Source organism: Malaya genurostris, chromosome 2, assembly GCF_030247185.1.
Source record: "Malaya genurostris strain Urasoe2022 chromosome 2, Malgen_1.1, whole genome shotgun sequence".
NCBI lineage: Eukaryota > Metazoa > Arthropoda > Insecta > Diptera > Culicidae > Malaya > Malaya genurostris.
The window spans coordinates 183,965,005-183,989,944 of NC_080571.1; the positions used below are offsets into that span (position 1 = coordinate 183,965,005).

The 24,940-nt window shown below is 37.0% G+C and overlaps 1 protein-coding gene and 2 long non-coding RNA genes across 4 annotated transcripts in view; 2 read left to right on the forward strand and 1 right to left on the reverse strand.

Annotated features, from left to right (window-relative positions):
- The window catches only part of LOC131432670 (transcription factor HNF-4 homolog), a 330,127-nt gene that overhangs the window by 78,960 nt on the left and 226,227 nt on the right, over positions 1-24,940 (forward strand). The gene's annotated exons all lie outside the window — the stretch shown is intronic.
- On the reverse strand, positions 19,979-21,542 carry LOC131432671 (uncharacterized). The gene is made up of 5 exons (XR_009229936.1): positions 21,277-21,542; positions 21,130-21,215; positions 20,842-21,065; positions 20,540-20,789; positions 19,979-20,223 (listed from the first exon to the last, which is right to left on the reverse strand). It is a non-coding gene; the product is annotated as an uncharacterized LOC131432671 (long non-coding RNA).
- Positions 21,995-24,784, forward strand: LOC131432672 (uncharacterized). Its single transcript, XR_009229937.1, has 4 exons — positions 21,995-22,116; positions 22,171-22,257; positions 22,316-22,597; positions 22,660-24,784. It is a non-coding gene; the product is annotated as an uncharacterized LOC131432672 (long non-coding RNA).

The following is a 24,940-nucleotide window of genomic DNA, read 5'->3' on the forward strand; positions in this document are numbered from 1 at the left end:
TACCGCTTACAACCTTGACTAAACAGCCAGCACGCTGTGACTCTGGGGGCATAAGCAATAGTTCGAACAAACCTTTCATTCTGATGTTCAACTAGCTGTATAGAGATTGAGAAAAATATCCATACAGTGAACTCAATGTGTATAAGAATGCTGTCGCAAGTAGAAACTGACAACTGCTGGTAACTTTTCTTTTACCGGTTCGTATAGTAAATGGTAGACCTTTTTCGGTATTTTCCGGAATACCAGAGACTCGATTGATTTGCATGAATAAGATGCTTAAACTCGACCCCTTTGGTTAAAGGTAAAAGTTAAGTCACTGAAAGGTGTCTGCTTGACCATTGTCACACCTCACCTTTTTATTGTATATCTTCACATCCTAGCTGTACCTTGAGTACTAGCATTTTATCATTCTGTTTTATTTAATATTCTCAGTTACAATAAAACTATTTTTATTGTTTTAAATGATACTAATATTACTATTATTTTTCGTTAGACATTTCAGGTGGGTAATTACCCACCTTTGGAATTTTCGGGTGGGTAGTACTACCCACCGTACCCACCTCTTTCACCGGCCCTGGATGCAATTGCTAATGATTCTTGGCCGAATGTTTGCTGAAATTTCAGCGATTTGATAATTGGTAACAGGGTGGGTATATATATATATATATATATATATATATATATATATATATATATATATATATATATATATATATATATATATATATATATATATATATATATATATATATATATATATATATATACCTTATAATCAAAAAAGAACCGGAATTTTATTAAAAACCTGTTTTAATCCACCTAGTGGTGTAATGATGCCTTTCTCATATCAATCAAACTATCATGTATAATACTAAGGTATTCTACAGAATAATTTTCTTCGATTCTTAAAAGAATAACCGAAATCGGTTTGTTTGACCGTCTACTAATAAAAACTAACAATTGGAAAACATTTGAGGTCGATTTAGAAAATTTTTTATGGTTTTTCCCCATTTTCAGTGATGGTATACAACTTTTAACACACTTTACCCTATATTTCCGGATCCGGAAGTCGGATCCGCATGGAATTCAGGAATTACGTATGGGATCACAGGACCTTTCATTTGAATCGAAGCTTGTGAAAATCGGTCGCGCCAACTATGAGAAAAGTTAGAAAACATATTTTCATTTTTTTGCACATTTTACCCCATAACTCCCGAACCAGAAGTTGGATCCAAATAATATTCAGGAATTTTTTATCGGACCTCAAGACCTTTAATTTGAATCTGTTCTAAGTTCTGAATTTAGTTCTTGAACTCAGGTTCAGTTCCAAATTCCAGAAATTCTTCAAATAGGTTCTTTTTGTCGTGAATACGACTTACTTTACTATGGGGTGCCTTTTCAAAATTAGCCATATGGAAGAATGGGCAGAACTTAATCGTGAATATCTCGACTTGTATTAAAGGCAGCAACATAATTCTTTCACTATTTCATCAAAAATATGATCAGGAATTTAGGACAATATTTTGAACAGTGTGAGATAAGCACAAACAAATCAAAAATTAAGTTTTCTGAAAATTTTAAAACAACGCGGAAAACTCTTTACTTTTGCTTGCGTTTTTCGCGCAATGACGACGATTTTGAGGTAGTCAGGCACATATCTTCAACTGAACGTTGTAAAAGGGGAACCGTGGTCGAAAATCGATCATTTCTTCTTGTGCGTTGGATGAAAGCAGACGTCAAGGCGAGAAGACGCATTCAAACGGCACCGGAGAGCGCACCTTCTGCGTGGTTAAAAACCTCAAACGCTCAGGTCGTAGTTTTCATTTGCCTTCCGGTCGTCACGCATTAAACCAGTTTCGCATAATTTGTCACTGCGTGTGGATGTATCGGTTTGTATGCAAAGCTAGTTTCAATTCAAGCAAGAACGATTGCATCAGCTGCTGGTGCTTTGCATTGGAGAGAAAGAAAACAAGAAACAAAAAGGGGACAACATTATATAAAATCAGCCGTTCTAATGGCTCTAAATGTTATCTAAAGAACTATTAAGATTACTTCTTTGAAATTCGAAGGTAGAAATCATCAGTTTAGTGAAAATCCAAAATAATTTGATTTTGTTCGTGCACTTTTCGCAGTGCGAAAATCGTTCAAGATAAATGTTCCGAACTGTGCTAAATATCGTAGAGAATTCCACAATTTGGTCCTTCTAAAAGTCTCTAAATCCTGTACAGCATCTTGATAGTTTCTTTCAATGAAATATGCAAATCCGAAATGAGATAATCGACGTCAAAAATCGTTGAAAATTTTAGTAGTGAAAAGGGGGAAAGTTTCGCAATTCACACAATCGATCAACTATCAATTCGAATTCGAAAGTGTAAAGAAATCGTGTCAGTTTTATTCGTATTCAAAACATCCAGTTATGTCTCTGACATTACACAAACGTACTTTTTTGTTTGGCGTCTATACAAGGAAGTTGAAAAATTTTCGTGTGGCGATTTTTATAATGGATGAAAATTTAGAACAACATGCGTGCATCAAATTTTGTGTTGCAAATGGATTTAAGTGTTCCGAAACGTTGAAAATGTTAGAAAAGGCCTTTGATGAATCGTGTCTAGGAAAAAGACTTGAAAATGATACGAGTGATATAAACGCTTCAAAGGTCGCCCAACAACACTGTTTTTTTTTCGATATTCGTGGTGTGGTGCACTATGAATTCCTTTCGGACGGTCAAACGGTTAATAAGGAATATTATTTGGCCGTTATGCCTCATTTGCGTGATGCCATTCGCAAAAATTGCCAGACTTATGGAAGGAAAACTCATGGATTTTACACCACGATAATGCGCCGGCTCACACAGCGTTGGTTATGTCGCAGTTTTTGGCCAAAAACTCAACCAATATCATCAACCAAGCACCATACTCTCCAGATATGGCCCCGTGTGACTTTTTCCTCTTCCCCAGACTCAAATTGCCATTCCGGGGAACGCGTTTTGAGAGCATAGAGAAAATAAAAGAAAATTAGCTCCATGAACTAAAGGCCATACCTTCGGCGACCTATAAAACTTGTATGGAAAATTGGATCAAGCGTTGGCATGCATGTATTGCCGCAGGAGGAGAGTACTTTGAAGGCGATAATAAAGAAATTTATTAAAAGTTGAAATTTTGCGTTTTTGCCTTTCTCATATAGAAAGGTTATGCAATCACTATGAAAACCGGCTTTTGAACCGAGGCCCGGAGGGCCGAGTGTCATATACCATTCGACTCAGTTCGTCGAGTACGCAAAATGTCTGTGTGTGTATGTGCGTATGTGTGTATGTAACGTTTTTTTGCACTAACTTTTCTCGGAGATGGCTGAGCCGATTTTCACAAACTTAGATTCAAATGAAAGGTCTTGTGATCCCATACAAAATTCCTGAATATCATTTGGATCCGACTTCCGGTTTCGGAATTATGGGGTAAAATGTGCAAAATATTGTGAAAATAAGTCCACTAACTTTTCTCAGAGATGGCTGAACCGATTTTCACAAACTTAGATTCAAATTAAAGGTCTTGAGGTCCGATAAAAAATTCCTGAATATTATTTGGATCCAACTTCTGGTTCGGGAGTTATGGGGTAAAATGTGCAAAAAAATGAAAATATGTTTTCTAACTTTTCTCATAGTTGGCGCGACCGATTTTCACAAGCTTCGATTCAAATGAAAGGTCCTGTGATCCCATACGTAATTCCTGAATTCCATGCGGATCCGACTTCCGGATCCGGAAATATAGGGTAAAGTGTGTTAAAAGTTGTATACCATCACTGAAAATGGGGAAAAACCATAAAAAAATTTCTAAATCGACCTCAAATGTTTTCCAATTGTTAGTTTTTATTAGTAGACGGTCAAACAAACCGATTTCGGTTATTCTTTTAAGAATCGAAGAAAATTATTTTGTAGAATACCACAGTATTATACATGATAGTTTGATTGATATGAGAAAGGCATCATTACACCACTAGGTGGATTAAAACAGGTTTTTAATAAAATTCCGGTTCTTTGTTGATTATAATGTATATATATATATATATATATATATATATATATATATATATATATATATATATCTATATATATATATATATATATATATATATATATATATATATATATATATATATATATATATATATATATATATATATATATATATATATGTATATGTATATATATATATATATATATATATATATATATATATATATATATATATATATATATATATATATATATATATATATATATATATATATATATATATATATATATATATACCTTATAATCAAAAAAGAACCGGAATTTTATTAAAAACCTGTTTTAATCCACCTAGTAGTGTAATGATGCCTTTCTCATATCAATCAAACTATCATGTATAATACTGTGGTATTCTACAAAATAATTTTCTTCGATTCTTAAAAGAATAACCGAAATCGGTTTGTTTGACCGTCTAATAATAAAAACTAACAATTGGAAAACATTTGAGGTCGATTTAGAAATTTTTTTATGGTTTTTCCCCATTTTCAGTGATGGTGTACAACTTTTAACACACTTTACCCTATATTTCCGGATCCGGAAGTCGGATCCGCATGGAATTCAGGAATTACGTATGGGATCACAGGACCTTTCATTTGAATCGAAGCTTGTGAAAATCGGTCGCGCCAACTATGAGAAAAGTTAGAAAACATATTTTCATTTTTTTGCACATTTTACCCCATAACTCCCGAACCAGAAGTTGGATCCAAATAATATTCAGGAATTTTTTATCGGACCTCAAGACCTTTAATTTGAATCTAAGTTTGTGAAAATCGGTTCAGCCATCTCTGAGAAAAGTTAGTGGACTTATTTTCACAATATTTTGCACATTTTACCCCATAATTCCGAAACCGGAAGTCGGATCCAAATGATATTCAGGAATTTTGTATGGGACCACAAGACCTTTCATTTGAATCTAAGTTTGTGAAAATCGGCTCAGCCATCTCCGAGAAAAGTTAGTGCAAAAAAACGTTACATACACACATACGCACATACACACACAGACATTTTGCGTACTCGACGAACTGAGTCGAATGGTATATTACACTCGGCCCTCCGGGCCTCGGTTCAAAAGCCGGTTTTCATAGTGATTGCATAACCTTTCTATATGAGAAAGGCAAAAACGCAAAATTTCAACTTTTAATAAATTTCTTTATTATCGCCTTCAAAGTACTCTCCTCCAGCGGCAATACATGCATGCCAACGCTTGATTCAATTTTCCATACAAGTTTTATAGGTCGCCGAAGGTATGGCCTTTAGTTCATGGAGCTAATTTTCTTTTATTTTCTCTATGGTCTCAAAACGCGTTCCCCGCAATGGCAATTTGAGTCTGGGGAAGAGGAAAAAGTCACACGGGGCCATATCTGGAGAGTATGGTGCTTGGTTGATGATATTGGTTGAGTTTTTGGCCAAAAACTGCGACATAACCAACGCTGTGTGAGCCGGCGCATTATCGTGGTGTAAAATCCATGAGTTTTCCTTCCATAAGTCTGGCAATTTTTGCGAATGGCATCACGCAAATGAGGCATAACGGCCAAATAATATTCCTTATTAACCGTTTGACCGTCCGAAAGGAATTCATAGTGCACCACACCACGAATATCGAAAAAAAAACAGTGTTGTTGGGCGACCTTTGAAGCGTTTATATCACTCGTATCATTTTCAAGTCTTTTTCCTAGACACGATTCATCAAAGGCCTTTTCTAACATTTTCAACGTTTCGGAACACTTAAATCCATTTGCAACACAAAATTTGATGCACGCATGTTGTTCTAAATTTTCATCCATTACAAAAATCGCCACACGAAAATTTTTCAACTTCCTTGTATAGACGCCAAACAAAAAAGTACGTTTGTGTAATGTCAGAGACATAACTGGATGTTTTGAATACGAGTAAAACTGACACGATTTCTTTACACTTTCGAATTCGAATTGATAGTTGATCGATTGTGTGAATTGCGAAACTTTCCCCCTTTTCACTACTAAAATTTTCAACGATTTTTGACGTCGATTATCTCATTTCGGATTTGCATATTTCATTGAAAGAAACTATCAAGATGCTGTACAGGATTTAGAGACTTTTAGAAGGACCAAATTGTGGAATTCTCTACGATATTTAGCACAGTTCGGAACATTTATCTTGAACGATTTTCGCACTGCGAAAAGTGCACGAACAAAATCAAATTATTTTGGATTTTCACTAAACTGATGATTTCTACCTTCGAATTTCAAAGAAGTAATCTTAATAGTTCTTTAGATAACATTTAGAGCCATTAGAACGGCTGATTTTATATAATGTTGTCCCCTTTTTGTTTCTTGTTTTCTTTCTCTCCAATGCAAAGCACCAGCAGCTGATGCAATCGTTCTTGCTTGAATTGAAACTAGCTTTGCATACAAACCGACACATCCACACGCAGTGACAAATTATGCGAAACTGGTTTAATGCGTGACGACCGGAAGGCAAATGAAAACTACGACCTGAGCGTTTGAGGTTTTTAACCACGCAGAAGGTGCGCTCTCCGGTGCCGTTTGAATGCGTCTTCTCGCCTTGACGTCTGCTTTCATCCAACGCACAAGAAGAAATGATCGATTTTCGACCACGGTTCCCCTTTTACAACGTTCAGTTGAAGATATGTGCCTGACTACCTCAAAATCGTCGTCATTGCGCGAAAAACGCAAGCAAAAGTAAAGAGTTTTCCGCGTTGTTTTAAAATTTTCAGAAAACTTAATTTTTGATTTGTTTGTGCTTATCTCACACTGTTCAAAATATTGTCCTAAATTTCTGATCACATTTTTGATGAAATAGTGAAAGAATTATGTTGCTGCCTTTAATACAAGTCGAGATATTCACGATTAAGTTCTGCCCATTCTTCCATATGGCTAATTTTGAAAAGGCACCCCATAGTAAAGTAAGTCGTATTCACGACAAAAAGAACCTATTTGAAGAATTTCTGGAATTTGGAACTGAACCTGAGTTCAAGAACTAAATTCAGAACTTAGAACAGATTCAGAATTCAGTTGGATTATAGTTCTAGAACTACAATTTCGAAACTGAAATCAGTTCCGGACTCTTTTTCCAGAATCCAGTTCAGCACACAGGCTCTGAATTCTAAACCCATATTCCGGAACTAAGCTCTGAAACTTGAAAATGATTTTTCGCCACGACCATCAAATGGGTTGTATAGAGTAAAGCAACATTTCGCATAATTCTTTGAGAGTATTATTATGGTTCTAAAAAGAACCAAATAGAAGAATTCTAGAATAAGGAACTGGACCTGAGTTCAAGAACTAAACTTAGAACCAAGAACAGACTCAGAGATCAGTTGCAATTCTAAAACTATAATTTCATAGACGACTGCTCCACCTGACGATTGAAGTCCAAATGAGAGCACGACCTAAGCGTTTGAGGCTTTATACCATGAAAAAGGTCTGCTTTCATTATTGACGACCACTGCTCCCGACGATTGAAGTCCAAATGAGAGCACGACCTAAGCGTTTGAGGCTTTATACCACGCAAAAGGTCTGCTTTCATTGACGACTGCTCCACCTGACGATTGAAGTCCAAATGAGAGCACGACCTAAGCGTTTGAGGCTTTATACCACGCAAAAGGTCTGCTTTCATTGACGACTGCTCCACCTGATGACTGAAGTCCAAATGAGAGCACGACTTGAGCGTTTGAGGCTTTATACCACGCAAAAGGTCTGCTTTCATTGACGACTGCTCCACCTGACGATTGAAGTCCAAATGAGAGCACGACCTAAGCGTTTGAGGTTTGGCATCACGCAAAAGGTCTGATTTCATTGACGACTGCTCCACCTGACGACTGAAGTCCAAATGAGAGCACGACCTGAGCGTTTGAGGTTTGGCACCACGCAAAAGGTCTGCTCTCATTATTGACGACCACTGCTCCCGACGGTTGAAGTCCAAATGAGAGCACGACCTGAGCGTTTGAGGCTTTATACCACGCAAAAGGTCTGCTTTCATTGACGACTGCTCCACCTGACGACTGAAGTCCAAATGAGAGTTGCGACCTGAGCGTTTGAGGTTTTTAACCACTCACGGTTCCCCTTTTATACGCAATCAGTTGAAGATATGTGCCTGACTACCTCAAAATCGTCGTCCTTGCGCGAAAAAGCCAAGCAAATGTAAAAAGTTTTCCGCGTTGTTTTCAAAGTTTTAAAAAACTTAATTTTTGAGTTATTTCTGGTTATCTCACAATGTTCAAAATATTATTATAAATTCCTGATCATATTTTTGATGAAATGGTGAATGAATTATGTTGCTGCCGTTATTACAAGTCGAAATATTCACGATTAAGTTCTGCCCATTCTTCCTATTCCCAGTTTACCGATTGGCCAAGCGCGGGAATTTTAAGGTGAAAATTCCGGTTCTTTTTTGATCATAAGGTATCTATCTAGGACTCACCTTTGACAGACATCTGATATTCAGGTCACATGTTGACAAAATCGTTCAAAAATGTAGCATACTCATCAGGTCTCTGTATCCGCTGATTTGTAGAACATCTAAACTGTGCCTGAAGAATCAGATGGCTGTCTATAAACAAATCATCTACCCCGCAATTAAATACGCAGTCCCTGTTTGGCGGGGCTGTGCACGAACGCACAAACTTAGACTTCAGCGCATTCAAAGTAAGATCTTAAAGATGATTCTAAATCTTCCCCCTTGGACAAGGACTAGAGAAGTACATGAGATGGCCTCACTGGATATACTAGAACAAAAATTCGAACAATACTGCACGACATTTAAAGAGAGGTGCTCAATCTCTGAAATACAAATAATTCGAAATTTGTACGTATTAGGTTAGGGATAGTTATAAGTAGGTAGACATTTTATAAATAATTAAAATAAATATTATGATTAAACATTAGTATGTAAAACAAGAGTAACTAAAACACCTATTATTAATAACGAATCGTATGAACAACAAAGATGAAAGGCCAAAGGGTCAAAGCACTTGTACTGTAAAATGTTGATGTAATACACAAAAATAAGAGTAATAAACAGATATTTATGCAAAAAAAAAAGAAATAGCGTCATTTAAGTTAAAGCAGCTACTCTGAACGTACGAGACACCGTCAGCACGATGGCACCGAAAAGATGGCAGATTTGTACCGTCACTAACTCATTCAAGTACGAACGGCAATGCGAAAGCGAATGTTGAACACATCTTTATACTAGTATGGGGTCGTGTGAAAATATGCCTTGCGAAACAGGGTTGCCATATATACAGATTAATCTGTATTATCATTATTATTATTATTATTATTATTAATATTATTATCATTATTATTATTATTAGAATCACTCTTGCATACCGAAGATCGTAGATACATTTCAGACCAGGCCATTGCAATTGTCTAGTACTGAAATTTCGAGAAGAATCAGATATCTTCGAACTTCATAGCTTCAATAAAAATAAACTACAAATTTGTCGTACCTAGCTTCCAATATTAGCAAATTAAAAAGGAATTGTTTCAAGTTTGGAATATATAGTTGTAAAATAGTAGCTGTTTAATGTAACTAATCTGTACTTTAATGTAGGTGTATCGCTTCAAATTCTATTAGTGAAAAAGAGGAAAGCTTGCACAATTCATACAATCAATCAACTAACTGATATTCGGAAAAGTGATGGGAGCGTGTCAGTTTTTTCGTATTCACGACATCCAGTTATGTCTCTGACAGTACTCACCCGCCTTTTTTTATTTCGGATTTGCATTTCATCGAAAGAAACTATCCGGATACTGTACGGGATTCATTCCTTCCTTTCAGAAGGACCAACTTGTGGAACTCACTACGATATTAAACACTGTTCGGAACATTTTCTCGAACAATTTGTTGTACAGCAGCAGATATTTTGTTCTCTTCCTCAGAACGCGTTCTGATTGGCTGGTGTTGCCATGGGTCAAATGGAACAGTGTTTTCAATAGTGTACTATTGAAATACTTCAATGCTTTTGCTATATACGTTTAAGTTGAAAAATTTCGATTCTTTTGGCAGTTAGATTATATAAATCCTTTCACAGATCACTGAGCTATGAGCTTTAAAAATACGAGAAAGGCAAATGCGCCTTATGAATTATCCTCTTTGATACTCATTTATACCAAACATTTCAGAAAAGTTTAATTTTGAATTATTTGAGATTATGTCACACCACTGAAAATTTTATCATAAAATTGTGATCATATTTACGATGGCATGTAGCAAAAATTATGTTGATTCGTTAGATACAACAAGAGATATTCACGATCAAAAACTTATCACTCTCTCAGAGGGTAAATTTTGAAAAGTCACCCCATTGTAAAGTAAGTCGTATTCACGACAAAAAAAGCGGGTGGGTAATGTCAGAGACATAACTGGATGTCGTGAATACGAAAACAACTGACATGTTCCTTAACACTTCCGAATATCAATTGTATGAATTATGCACGCATTTTCCGGATTTGCATATTTTATTGAAAGAAACTATCAATATGCTGTAGGGATTCGTTTCCAGCATTCAGAAGAGTCAAATTGCGTAATTCTCTACGACATTAAACTCTGGAACATTTTTCGCAAAAAAAAGGCTTCACTTGATCTCGATTACTGTGAATTTCACACAGTGAAAAGTGCACAAATCTAAGCAAACTGTTCTTGATTTGCCGTAAACTGAGGATATTTCCCTACGATTTGCGAACAACAAATCCTAATAGTTCTTTAGAAAACTTTTAGAGCCATTAGCTCGGCTGATATTGTGCAATGCTCTCCACCGTTGTTTTTTCCAATGCTAATGACTGGCAGCTGTGACGTAATCGCTCTTGTCGAAAGCGTGCAGACGACACAAAACACATCTGCTCGCAGTGGCGATTGAATCCAAACTGATTGAATTTTTGTTAAGAGATTTCCTTTTATGTGATTTCGTTTGTAGCTTTTTCACTAATGGGCGGTCCTAACGGCTATAAAAATAGCCGCATACAGAATTTTATTGTCGTTTATTTCATTTCGGATTTGCATAATTTATTGAAAGAAACTATCAATATGCTGTAGGGATTCGTTTCTAGCATTCACAAGGACCAAATTGAGGAACTCACTGCGATATTCACCACTTTTCGGAACATTTTTCCCGGACGATTTGTTGTACAGCAGCAGATATTTTGTTCTCTTCCTTAGAACGCGTTCTGATTGGCTGGTGTTGACATGGAGCAAATGAGACAGGTTTTTCAATAGTGTACTATTGAAATACTTCAATGCTTTTGCTATACACGTTTAAATTGAAAAATTTCGATTCTATTGGTAGTTAGCCCCATAGTAAAGTAAGTCGTATTCACGACAATGATGATGTACGCTAAGAATTGGCTGCGAAGTCTGTTGGACAGAAAGGCCAAATTCCACGAAAGGAATGTAATGCCAAGACTTAGCTTACTTGTATATCAATGTGTTTAAGGTATATGAGAAGCATATATAAACTATCCCGACTCGCCAACACATCCCGAACCGGAACCTCAGGCGATCTACCTCGGGCCCTAAGGGATTCCAGTAGCTTCGACCTGGCGTCGCGATACTCTACACACGACCACACGACATGCTCGATGTCCTGATAACCGTCGCCACAGGTGCAGAGCCCGTTCTCCACGATCCCGATACGCCGGAGATGTGCGTTGAATGTATAGTGATTTGACATGAGCCGTGACATAACGCGAATGAAATCACGACTCACGTTCATCCCCTTGAACCAAGGTTTCGTCGATACCTTAGGGATAATGGAGTTTAGGCATCGTCCCAGTCCGTCATTCGTCCATGAAGTTTGCCAACTTTCGTGAGTTTTCTGACGAAAAATACTGAAAAATTCATTGAGGCAGATTGGTCTTTCATAAATATCACCTTCCAATACGCCCACTTTAGCCAATGAGTCTGCCTTTTCATTGCCCGGAATGGAGCAATGCGAAGGGACCCAGACTAACGCTATTAAATAAGACCGTTCAAATAAAGTTCTCAAATGTTCCCGTATTTTCCCCAGGAAATATGGGGGATACTTTCCTGGCTTCATTGCCCGGAGAGCATCTACTGAGCTTAGACTGTCCGTGACGATAAAGTAATGGTCTTTGGGTAAGGTTTCAATGATCTCGAGGGTGTACTGAATAGCAGCTAATTCTGCGACGTAAACTGAAGCGGGATCACTGAGTATGTAAGAAGCGGTGATGTTTTGATTGAAGATGCCGAAGCCTGTGGACTCGTTAATGTTTGATCCGTCAGTGTAAAACACCTTTTCACAGTTGACTGTTCTAAATTTATTATAAAAAAAATTTGGGGCCACTTGAGGGCGCACGTAATCCGGAATTCCACGAATTTCTTCTCTCATGGATATAACGAAAAACACAGTAGAATCAGAAGTATCCAAGAAATGAGCACGGTTCTAAACAAACGAAGAAGGATTAATATTCTGAGCCATGTAATCAAAATACAAGGACATAAAACGGGTTTGAGAGTTAAGGTAGCGCTTCGCCGTGGTCAGGTCGAAGCAAGACAACTCACTGCTTCCTCTTGCTTTGTCGCCGAAATTTCACCCTAAATTGCAAATTTCTAAAATACTAACCCGATTCACGAAAAATCAAAAACATACGATTGTAGGTAAATGATTTTACTATGCATTTGGCGAAAAATATAAGTTAGAAAGCTTTTCTTTCGCGAGATTCCGTGCGAGTTTTGTTAAAATTTGGTTTTCTTTTTTTCTTTTCTCGCTATAAACAACTCGCATATGTAGGGATGTGCTACGTTTTCAACAAAGCGTCAAAGCTAGTAGCGATGAAAATCATTACTGATTTCTGGTTCTACTGAAACATGAATAGAAATGATTTTACAAAGTAGTAACACTTACTTACATTTTCTACTCATCTATATTCAACGTTTACGCAGAGAGAACGGACAACGAAAACAAAAGAAATGTTGTTAGCGTCTACCGCATGTAGCATTTTGCACACCCCAATGCATGCGTTGACATTGTGTGCGTGCGAAAGAATAAGGAAAAACTCATTTATTTTTATAACTCGCACGAAATCTTTCGATAAATATGTTTATCAGGCACAATTTATATACGAATCGATAGAAAAATTAATTATCTAGAATCGTATGTTCTTGGAATTTCCGTTTTCTTCCCCGTTTTCTCACAATTTTGGGTAAAGTGCTTGAAACCCTGAGATAGGCAGCGAACTCCCGTGACCACGGCGAAGCGCTACCTTAAGCTCAACTAACCTTTCGAAGTTTTCAATCACGAGAGGATTCATAATGTCGCATCGAATGAGCAAACGATATGAGAGATCCCAGAACCGGTTTTTTAGTGGAAGAACGCCCGCCAGCACTTCGAGGCTCATCGTATGAGTCGATTGCATGCAACCCAAGGCAATACGCAAACAACGATACTGAATTCTTTCCAGCTTGATGAAATGAGTGTTTGCCACGGATCGGAAGCAGAAGCATCCGTATTCCATCACGGACAATATCGTTGTTTGATACAACCTGATCAGGTCTCCTGGGTGGGCACCCCACCATGATCCGGTTATTGTACGAAGAAAGTTGATTCTCTGCTGGCATTTTTGTTTCAGATACCTAATGTGACATCCCCAAGTGCCTTTGGAGTCGAACCAGACCCCGAGATATTTGAATGTGAAGACCTGAGCTATGTTTTCATCCCCTAGTTGAAGCTGTAGTTGTGCTGGTTCTCGCTTCCTCGAAAATACAGGGTGATTTTTTAAGAGCTTGAGAACTTTTTTAAACAATAAAACGCATAAAATTTGCAAAATCTCATCGGTTCTTTATTTTAAACGTTAGATTGGTACATGACATTTACTTTTTGAAGATAATTTCATTTAAATGTTGACCGCGGCTGCGTCTTAGGTGGTCCATTCGGAAAGTCCAATTTTGGGCAACTTTTTCGAGCATTTCGGCCGGAATAGCCCGAATTTCTTCGGAAATGTTGTCTTCCAAAGCTGGAATAGTTACTGGCTTATTTCTGTAGACTTTAGACTTGACGTAGCCCCACAAAAAATAGTCTAAAGGCGTCAAATCGCATGATCTTGGTGGCCAACTTACCGGTCCATTTCTTGAGATGAATTGTTCTCCGAAGTTTTCCCTCAAAATGGCCATAGAATCGCGAGCTGTGTGGCATGTAGCGCCATCTTGTTGAAACCACATGTCAATCAAGTTCAGTTCTTCCATTTTTGGCAACAAAAAGTTTGTTAGCATCGAACGATAGCGATCGCCATTCACTGTAACGTTGCGTCCAACAGCATCTTTGAAAAAATACGGTCCAATGATTCCACCAGCGTACAAACCACACCAAACAGTGCATTTTTCGGGATGCATGGGCAGTTCTTGAACGGCTTCTGGTTGCTCTTCACTCCAAATGCGGCAATTTTGCTTATTTACGTAGCCATTCAACCAGAAATGAGCCTCATCGCTGAACAAAATTTGTCGATAAAAAAGCGGACTTTCCGAATGGACCACCTAAGACGCAGCCGCGGTCAACATTTAAATGAAATTATCTTCAAAAAGTAAATGTCATGTACCAATCTAACGTTTAAAATAAAGAACCGATGAGATTTTGCAAATTTATGCGTTTTATTGTTTAAAAAAGTTCTCAAGCTCTTAAAAAATCACCCTGTACAACCAGCTCAGTTTTCTCCGTAGAGAACTCGATACCCATCTGAAGAGCCCATGATGACAAGTTGTCGAGAGTATCTTGTAATGGTCCTTGGAGATCGGCAGCTTGGGGTCCTACGGGTCCAACGCTGTCGTCGGCAAGTTGTCTTAGCGTGCAAGATGTGTTTGTACATTCATCGATATTACTTCCGTAAAAATTGTATAAAAGGGGGCTTAAGCATATGAGCCCTGAGGAAGACCCATATAGCTGAATCGTATTGTCGAAAAAGTAAAAAGTTGTTCAAAACTGGCGAAAGACCATGCTGATGCAGCTTCTCAGATAGGATATTTATAGGAACTGAGTCAAAAGCCTCCTTAATGTCTAGGAAAACTGACGCCATTTGTTCTTTATGAGCAAATGCCATTTGAATTTCGGTTGAAAGCAACGCAAGACAATCGTTCGTTCCTTTGCCCCTGCGGATACCGAATTGTGTATCTAAAAGTAAACCATTAGTCTCGACCCAGTTGTTTAGACGAAACAGAATCATTTTTTCGAACAATTTCCGGATAAAGGAAAGCATAGCAATCGGCCGATACGAATTGTGATCGGAGGCTGGTTTCCCTGGTTTTTGAATGGCGATAACTCTTACTTGTCTCCAGTCGTGTGGGACAATATTACCCGTGAGGAACTTGTTGATTAAATTCAGCAAGCGCCTTTTGGCGGGGTCAGGCAGATTTTTCAACAAGTTGAATTTTATTCTGTCTAATCCCGGGGCTTTATTGTTACATGACAAAAGTGCAAGTGAGAGCTCTACCATCGAAAACGGTGATTCGTTTGTATTTGGTGTCGCGGCGCGGGTGATCTTCTGTTCCGGAACAGAGTCTGGGCATACTTTTTTAGCGAAATCGAATATCCAGCGGTTGGAGTATTCCTCGCTTTCATTCGTGGTGTTATGATTGCGCATTCGTCGGGCTGTGTTCCAAAGAGTGCTCATAAATGTTTCTTTCGTTAAGCCGTCTATAAACCGACGCCACTAACCGCGTTTCTTGGCTCTAATCAAGTTCTTAGTTTTAACGTCTAACGCCGCGTAATTCCGGTAATTATCAGGTGTTCCATTTTTTCTGAATATTTTATACGCGGAGGCTCTCTCCGGGTTTAAATTTGTGCACTCTTTGTCCCACCACGGGTTGGGAGGACGGATGTTAGTTTTCGCGCCGGGTACGCGTTTCGTCTGAGCTTGGGTCGCGGTGTCGAGAATCAAGCCAGCCAAAAACGTGTACTCTTGTTGAGTTCTTTCAAGTTTCTCAGATATCGCGGTCGCATAGCTATTCTAATCAATATTTCGTGTGAGGTCATACGAAACATTGATTGTCTTCGATGGTTTTGAGCCGCTGGGGATTGATATTACGATCGGTAGATGATCGCTACCGTGGGGATCAGGAATTACCTCCCACGTGCAATCCAACCGTAGCGATGTCGAGCAAAGGGATAAATCAAGCGCACTTGGTCTTCCTGGTGGTGCAGGAATCCGTGTCACTTCTTCCGTATTCAAGATTGTCATATTGAAGTTGTCGAAAATATTATGGATCATAGCTGATCTGTTATCGTCGTGAAGACAGCCCCATCCCGTACCGTGAGTTAAAGTCTCCTAAAATCAACCTCGGTGCGGGAAGGAGCTCTATGATATTACTGAGCCGCCGATGCCCAACCAAGGCTCTCGGTGGAATGTAGATGGAAGCAATACAAAGGTCCTTACCGTTGATTGTAACATGACATGCGACAACTTCAATACCTGGTATCGAGGGGAGGTTAATTCGATAAAAAGAATAGCACTTTTTGATCCCTAAAAATACTCCTCCATAGGGATCATCTCGATCCTGACGAATAATGTTAAAATCGTGGAAGTTCAAGGATATTTCAGAAGTTAGCCAAGTTTCGCACAATGCAAATGCGTCACATTTCAGATTATTTACTAAAAATTTAAAAGAATCTATTTTTGGGATGATACTTCTGCAATTCCACTGTAAAACAGTGATTAGATCCGTGACCTCGGTGGATGATTTAGCCATCGAAGAATACAATCGCTGAGAGAAGGGGCCAATTTGCAGTCAACTGCTTCAGATATGTTTTTACTGTTGGCATGAAAGCAATTAAAATGCTTCTAAGAGGGTCTGAAATATTGAAAGTTGTGAAAATCCAGTCCACAACATCAGAGAACTTGATAAGTCCAGCACCTAGTTGGTTCTCTGGTAGATTTTCTGGGACGCTTGGGGATTTTGTAGTCCCGGGAAGTCGTGGGAATTCCATCTCGGAATTGAGTTTTCCGAGACCAGGAGCTTTTTGCTTCGGTGGTTTGTCACGATTCCCGTTAGCTGTAACTTTTCGAATCCCTTCGGAAGACACCTTCGAACCCTTACTAGGTAGCTTATGAGAGGATTTATTTATTCTTTTTCTACAGCTATGAGGGACCGCCGAAGATGGACCTTCCAAAGGGTCGTCATAATCGCTCTCGTCAGTTGACAAGCAGGCATATGGGTTCGTTGTCTGTTTAGGAGGGGTGGCACTTTTAAGCATCTCTGCGAAGGAACGCTTGGAGTGCTCCTTTAGGGAACGCTTCATTCGATCACCTCGCAGTTTGTAAGTGGGACAATCAGAGAGGTCATGCGGACCCTCCTTACAGTAGAGACACTTTTCAGCATCCTTACCGCAAGAGCCGTCCGCATGAGCTTCCCCACAGTTAGCACAACGTGGCTTATTGCTGCAATGGGTAGCTGTATGCCCCAGTTGTTTGCAATTAGTACAATTCATTACTCGGGGTACGAATAGGCGAACAGGCAAACGAACCCGGTCCAAGAGGATGTAGTTGGGCAAAGCAGAGCCGGCGAAGGTCACACGATAAGAGTCTGATTGGGGATAGGACTTTATTCCATCCCCGGCGATCGATACTGAATGCAATCGCTTGCAATCCAGTATCTTGACATTCTTAAGTGAGGGATCCTTAAAACAGCCCACCCCGTACTTAAGAACGTCCTCGCAAGTCAAACTCGAATCGGTGACCACACCGTCGATTTCTACTTCGCGAGCTGGTACATAGACGCGGTACTCCTGCGTAAAAGGATCCTTTTGAACAAGCTCATTAGCCTGTTTTGAGCTGGTAAACAGGACCCTGAGCTTGTCTGGACGTATCCTATCAATACTTTTGATGGTATTATATCGCGATGTCAGGTCCCGCGATATTTTAAAAATATTTAATTTTTTTTATTTAGATTTGGTCCGGAAATAGACCGCATAAGGCCCGGCCGGTAAAGCGAGCCCATCCGGATAGCTCTTTATGCGAGACTTTTTACATTCAAGGAAAGTCTCCATTTGATCATCGGGAACGGGAGGGTCAGGATTTAAATTAGACATAGCGGAACTACTTCCGCGCAGAAATAAATGAATCGGGGAGAAATAGAATAATCGAATGCAGGAAGGAAAAAAACTAAATTATATTACTTAACTTAAATCCAACAGGGGCCACCAAGGCCCTGCCCTCGTCGATCGGCGTATCGCCGCTTCGATGGTGTGCAAAAAACCTCCGAGAGGAAAAAGCACACTCTTTTGTAATCCGCACAGTGATATCACGTACACCGCTGGACCTGTTTTGATCGATCAAACAATCACCGGCTAACGGTACTGTTTCGATCGTCCGCTCACAACAATGCACTGCTTCAGTATATAATGTGCATAAAACCTCTCACAGGAAAAAGCACTATTGTCTATTACACAATAGCGATCTAGTTTTGATCGTCCGGTCACTTTATCACACAAACAGCACTGGTTTTCAACGCTTTCAACGCTTTCGCAGTAAACACAAAGCACGTCCGTTCACTCGGAAGGTTGAAACGGCAATGAAAATCCTAATAGTTGTAGATAACATTTAGACCCATTAGAATGGCGGATTTTGTATAATGTTACCCATTGTTGTTCAGTTTTCGTTTTCTTTTTCTCCAATGCAAACAACAGTCCAGCCAGATGACGCAATCGCTCTTGTTTGAAGTGAAACTGACTTTGCGAACGAGCCGCACACGTCTGCTCAGATTGCCGATCGATTTTAAACTGAGCCTGTTTTGATTAAAAGTTCTCTTTTTACGTGATTTCGATTGTAGCTTTTTCACAAATGAGCGGTCCCAACGGTCACAAAAATAGCAACATATAGAATTTTGATGTCGAATGTGTCGTTTCGGATTTGCATATTTCAGTGAAAGAAACTATCAAAATGCTTACGGGTTTCATTTCTGGCAAGCAGAAGGATCAGAGTCTAGAATTCTCTATGATATTAAACATTGTTCGGAATATTTTACTCGAACGCGATGCAGTAAAATGGTAGCTACACAGATAAAAATATTTTGTGAATTTACATCTATTTTCATGCACGTAATTAAACATAAAATTACTTTACAATTCTGTACGTTTCAATACAATTTAATCGCAAAATAAGCGTTAATTGAAAGATTTATTTATTTATTTATTTATTTATTTATTATTGTAATATCCATCGGATACGAAATCTACATGTATATGGGTGGAGAAAAACCCATTTGAGTTGAACATAAAATATGTCATTCTCAAACGGGCGCAAAAACCACCATCTTTTAAAAAACAACACATAATAATTATCACAATACATCTAAAACTAATAGTCACATAACATTATTAAAAACAAAATACACATAATTTAATTAAAAACAAAAATTAAAGACTAGAAAAAATATCAAAACACAGAAGATCGTTTGACTTTACTAGCTAAGCGGCTGGATGATTCGCCAAACTCAAAAAGATCTTCTACAGCAGTGAATGATCGAATGGCAGCGCCCGCATGTGTCGGTAATACATAAATTCCATAACTTGTATCGTTCTGCAACAATAAATAATTTTAAAAACACCATTCCAGTAATGTTCCGATAAACTATATACATATGATTAGATAAATCATATTAACCATTTGGGAAATGGTAGAAACAGAATTAACTATTTGGATAATAGGCAGTTAGGTTACGTTACTATTCAAAATCCTAATTTTATTCATGTAGAAAATTGATCTGAACATTCTATGTAAAGTTAATTTATAATTAGCTTTGAGATATCGAGAAGATTTTCCTTATTGTAGGTTTCCGTTACTACCATTCAGACGCAACCACGAACCTAGCTGGATTATAATCTATAATACGCATCATAATAATAATTAAAGGACAGTGATATAAATGAACAAATATATTACTCTTATTTTATTATTACAGGATTTAGTTTAATTCGTACATACATTAACTTATACTATAACAAATCTCACTGGTCGGTTATAATATTTCGCCCTTAGTGTATGTTCAGTTATTTTTCTTCGTTCCAGAAGTTTTCAATATAACGGTCTTCTTAAGATTTGCAATTTTCTGCGCCAGGTATCTTCTTATGATTTTTTCCTCCCAACGCTTACGAATCAATATTATATTATCCTGGCCGACACTAATTGCTGTACGTTCTGCAACTTTGTCTGTAAGAAATGATAATTGTTTTGTTGAATCACTCCTAGGAACTAGAACATACACACTACAATAATCAATATATTTCACACAATATACAGTATAGACATATATTAACAACTATATAAGACTTCACAATACGGTTGAAATTATCGAAGCAAAAATCTGTCAATTAGCTGGAGAAAGTAAGAAAAGTCTGTAGATAGTTCGAGGAACAATATGGAATAAACGATTCCATCGGAAATATCACGAATGTGACAATCCTAGGTTACAATTTCTATTACTACTTACACAGCTACTTTGATAATTGTTCACAATACTACTTACTGCAAATAAATTCAAATATGTTCGGGTCCGTCTTCGTCCCTGCTGGATAGAGAGGTGATCCATCTGGCTTTTTCAAATTCATAAAACGATGGGATTGTTGTCTCGTAACAATCATCGTTATCAATTTATCTTTTTTAATTAAATGCAGAGCCAACAAACCTACAAACATACTATCTGTAGTAGCACGGTTGTTCAGATCAACCAATTCTTGAACGGTTATAGGAATGCCATCAGTTTGAGTGAATTTAGCCTGTAAATAAGATAAATATAATCTAATGAAAATTCTTGATGTTTTGTTCTACCTGTGGAATTTTTTGTCCATCCTTTATTGCGACAAGTTCTTTTGAAAGACGCAGAGCATGACGCATTGTCTGACGAGCATTTGGCATCATCCGTCTCTGTCATGCGTAACATGCGGATCCTGGATAGCAATATCCCCAAGCCGACTGGTTGTGGGCATAACCGACACAAATGCTAATCCGGATGGTCCCATCTGAACACCAGATTGTTGTAGGAGTTGTTGTAACTATAAAAATATAAACCAAGACTATTATTAGTATTTGAGGGATGTTAACAAAAATTTAACGAACCTCATCCTGCAAATCGCTTTTGTTTAGTTGATCAGCAACCCTTTTACTGCGTTTCCTGTTTTGTAAGACGCCATTTTCTAAACTTTCTGAAAGGAATGAAAACCTGAGTGTATGTTATAAAAAGTAATTTAGCGTCGTAAATAATACCTTGAACCGAACCTTTTTTCACCTTGTTTTTATTAATTTGTCTTTTCTTCGGCATCTTAATTGAATATTTCCTGACGTCGACCCAAGCCAAATGAATGTAATGGAATATCACAATGAACTGAAAAAAGTATGATGACACTAACTCAAACATTTGTTTCGTAGCATCTAAATAGTATACTTTATAATTCATGAACAGGGATGCCAATTCAATGAGTTTAAAAACCTGTGTCAGGTAAAAGCATATGGAATTTTTTTATCGGGATCAGTTTTAGCGAGCAAAACAAGGCCTCAAAAATTTACAAAATATGTGTAACTCTATATCTTGTACCAATAAACTATACAAATCTGTGTATTGCGTCAGATATCCGAGAAAATCTGTGCGACATATCTGTAGGCCTGGCACCTCTGTTTATGAGATCTAGAAGTGTATGTATGTGTCAAACTACTGTACAACCACGATAATCTGCATATTTTCGATTTAGCGATTCGAAATTTAATTCGCATTATTTTTACTCTCATTAAAACATTTCATTTTAAACTTCTTATGTAGGAAAAGTAAATATGCATAAATAACATAAATAGCAATTACATAACTAAACTTTAAAATCATTTGGTATAATATTCAAACAGTAAGCAGCATGATATGTTTCTTCAAATTTCTGACAAATTCAGAGGGTTTCGGATAACTCGTGTTATACTGTAAGCAAAATATTTTCGCTATAAATAACAGTCATAAAAATAATATTTTGTTTCGGAATAGACCAATCAGTCAATATGAGATCTTCTAGAATGGTTTATATATTTCATGGAAACGATACTAGTTCCCGGAGAATGCGGAAGGTTGAATATATTCTAGTATATTCAGTATGTAAAATAATAATTTTAATCATACAGAGACGTGGAAAAAACCAAGAAAATTTTAAGTCCGTTCCCAATAGCATAGCAGTAACGAGTTGTCCTAAATCAGAACAAATTGTATCGGTAACTGGAAGTTTTATGTTTATGTACACGCAAAAACTATTTAAAATTAAATTTGCAGCATGTTTCCTGTACCGAAACTATCTCGAATTTATGGGATAAAAATGGAGAGTTTACCAATGATAATCCGGCAAAAATGTGCGATAGTCAGTCTGAGTTTTCGGTAATCTCAATCTCCAGTGGCGATTTTTCTTGTGAAGATACTGTTTCAAATCAGTTTGATAACGAAAGTCCAACAAAAAGCTATGATAATCACTTAGAACACACAGATATGTCAGACAGCGATTTCGAAGATGTATATGACGAAGGTAGTTCAAATATTAACTCAAAAAGTATTGAAACAGTAAGCTTGTAACAAAATGAATGGAGTCGCATGTAAACATATAAATTTTGATAATATTTCAGGAGTTTTTTTCGATGGAGACTACTATTCATCCGAGCTTGAGCATAACTAAACACGAAATAATGTTCATTCTGATGAATATATTTATGCGGCATAATTTAACTAATGTGGTCCTGCAAGACTTGTGTCAAATGATCAACTTAATAGTTGAAAAAAAGGTTATTCCAGAGACATATAAATAAATTTACTGATTTCTTTGCCAAAAACAATTTCGCTCGGCATTACATGTGTCAACGGTGTAATTATTATATTGGTGAAAAAAACATCATGTTTGAATTGTAAGAGTAACAGTTCGTCATTTTTTATTATTTTTGATTTCGTTGAAAATATTCGTGATAATAATTGGGAAAGTATTGTAGAATACCGAAGTAAGACTAAACAGTTCCAATTTGTATCAGACATCATAAATGCTGGCATAATTAAGAAAAGACGACTACAAAATGCCATAACTTTGAGTTTCAACACAGATGGAGTAAAAATTTTCAATTCTTCAATGAGAAAATCTCTGTGGCCTATAATTATTTGCATCAATGAACTACCTCCTAAGTTAAGATATTTAAGAAAAAATATTATTGTCGCAGGACTATGGCTTTCAATTGGAGAGCCAGATTTGGATGTATTTTTAAAGCCTATCAGCAACACATTCAAAACATTATACAATGATGGATTATTTTTTGGTTCATCATTTATGGATACAGTCCAAGTGGTTGCTTGTTGTGTAGATACTAAAGCAAGATGTAAAATACAAAATTTCAAGCAATATAATGGATATGAAGCGTGCAGTTTTTGTTTACATCCTGGTGACGTAAGTGGCAAACAAATTCGATATAGTTACAAAAAAGATTTACCACGGAGAAATTTTCAAGACACATTAAAAGCGATGGCTATCAGCAGCTACCGTAAAACCCGAATCAATGGCGTTAAGGGAATTTCACCATTAATCAGAATACCGGAGTTCGATATTGTTAAAAACTGTCCACTGGATTATATGCACGCAATCTTGCTCGGAGTTTGCAAACAAATGTGTCGAATATGGTTCGAAACACCCAGTAGTCCAGCTTATATTAAAGATAAAATAATTCTGATTGATAAAATCTTAATTTCGATCAGTCCATTTGCTGAATCTTCGCGTAACACTAGAAAAATAAGCGAGCGATGCAGTTGGAAAGCCAATGAATGGTTACATTGGTTGCTACACTATAGTTGTGTAAGTCTGCAAAAATTTTTACCTAGTAAATACTTGAAGCACCACATTTTGTTAGTAACATAAGTTACTGAACTATTACAGAATGAAATCCAGGATAATACATTTAAAACATGTTCGGAAAACCTAGATAAATTTGTAAGACAGTTTCAACAGTTATATGGACTAGATGAAATGACATACAACGTACATCTTGTTATGCATTTGACAGAGTGTGCTAGAGACTATGGTCCACTCTGGGCGTTCTCATTATTTGTATTTGAGGACATTAATGGAGTTTTGAAAAGATATGTCAAAGGTCCAAATGAACCCATTGTTCAGATTGCGAATCGATGCATAATGTCACATATTAGATATAATTCGGATACTAAAAATTTCCAGCCGCATGTTTCAGATTTTTGGAATAAACTTAACTGTGTACAACCAAACAAAACAATAATAAATGAAGGATTCCACTTTTTGGATCCAATGATTATCAATAAGTATAACAGTATTACGAAATTCAGAACATGTTCTAAGTTTAAATTCAAAAATTATTTGTTCAAACACTTCCTCTGGAATCATTCATCAAACAGGAATAATTTTCATAATGATTGTTATTTTTCGTTGAAGGATGGAGCCAATAATATATATGGAGAGATTCAGCATATAGTGACAGATGATATAAATTTCTTTTTTGTATTTAAACAATTTGAGACGAAAATGATAATGAAAGACATATATGAAGCAAAGCTGATGGAAAACGAAATGTTTTTAATTAAAGTTGACGATTCGATTACCAAATTTATTAAAATTAAATCTGAAGAAAGTTTGTATCTAGTTAAACTACAATATACTCTTCACGTTGATTAGATTAAAAAATTGATTAACTTGTTTAAAAACTGTGAAATTATGCAAATATCGGTTTATTATAACGAATTTTTATGACAATGAAGTGACAGAAAAAAATCTGATTTGAATCAACGAATTTTTTTTGAAAATGTAAAAAAACCAAATGTGCTTTTCAAAATAATCACATTCTAATTTAAATTTATTATACTCTAGTTTTAAGCAACAATATCCGGAATTCAAAACAATTT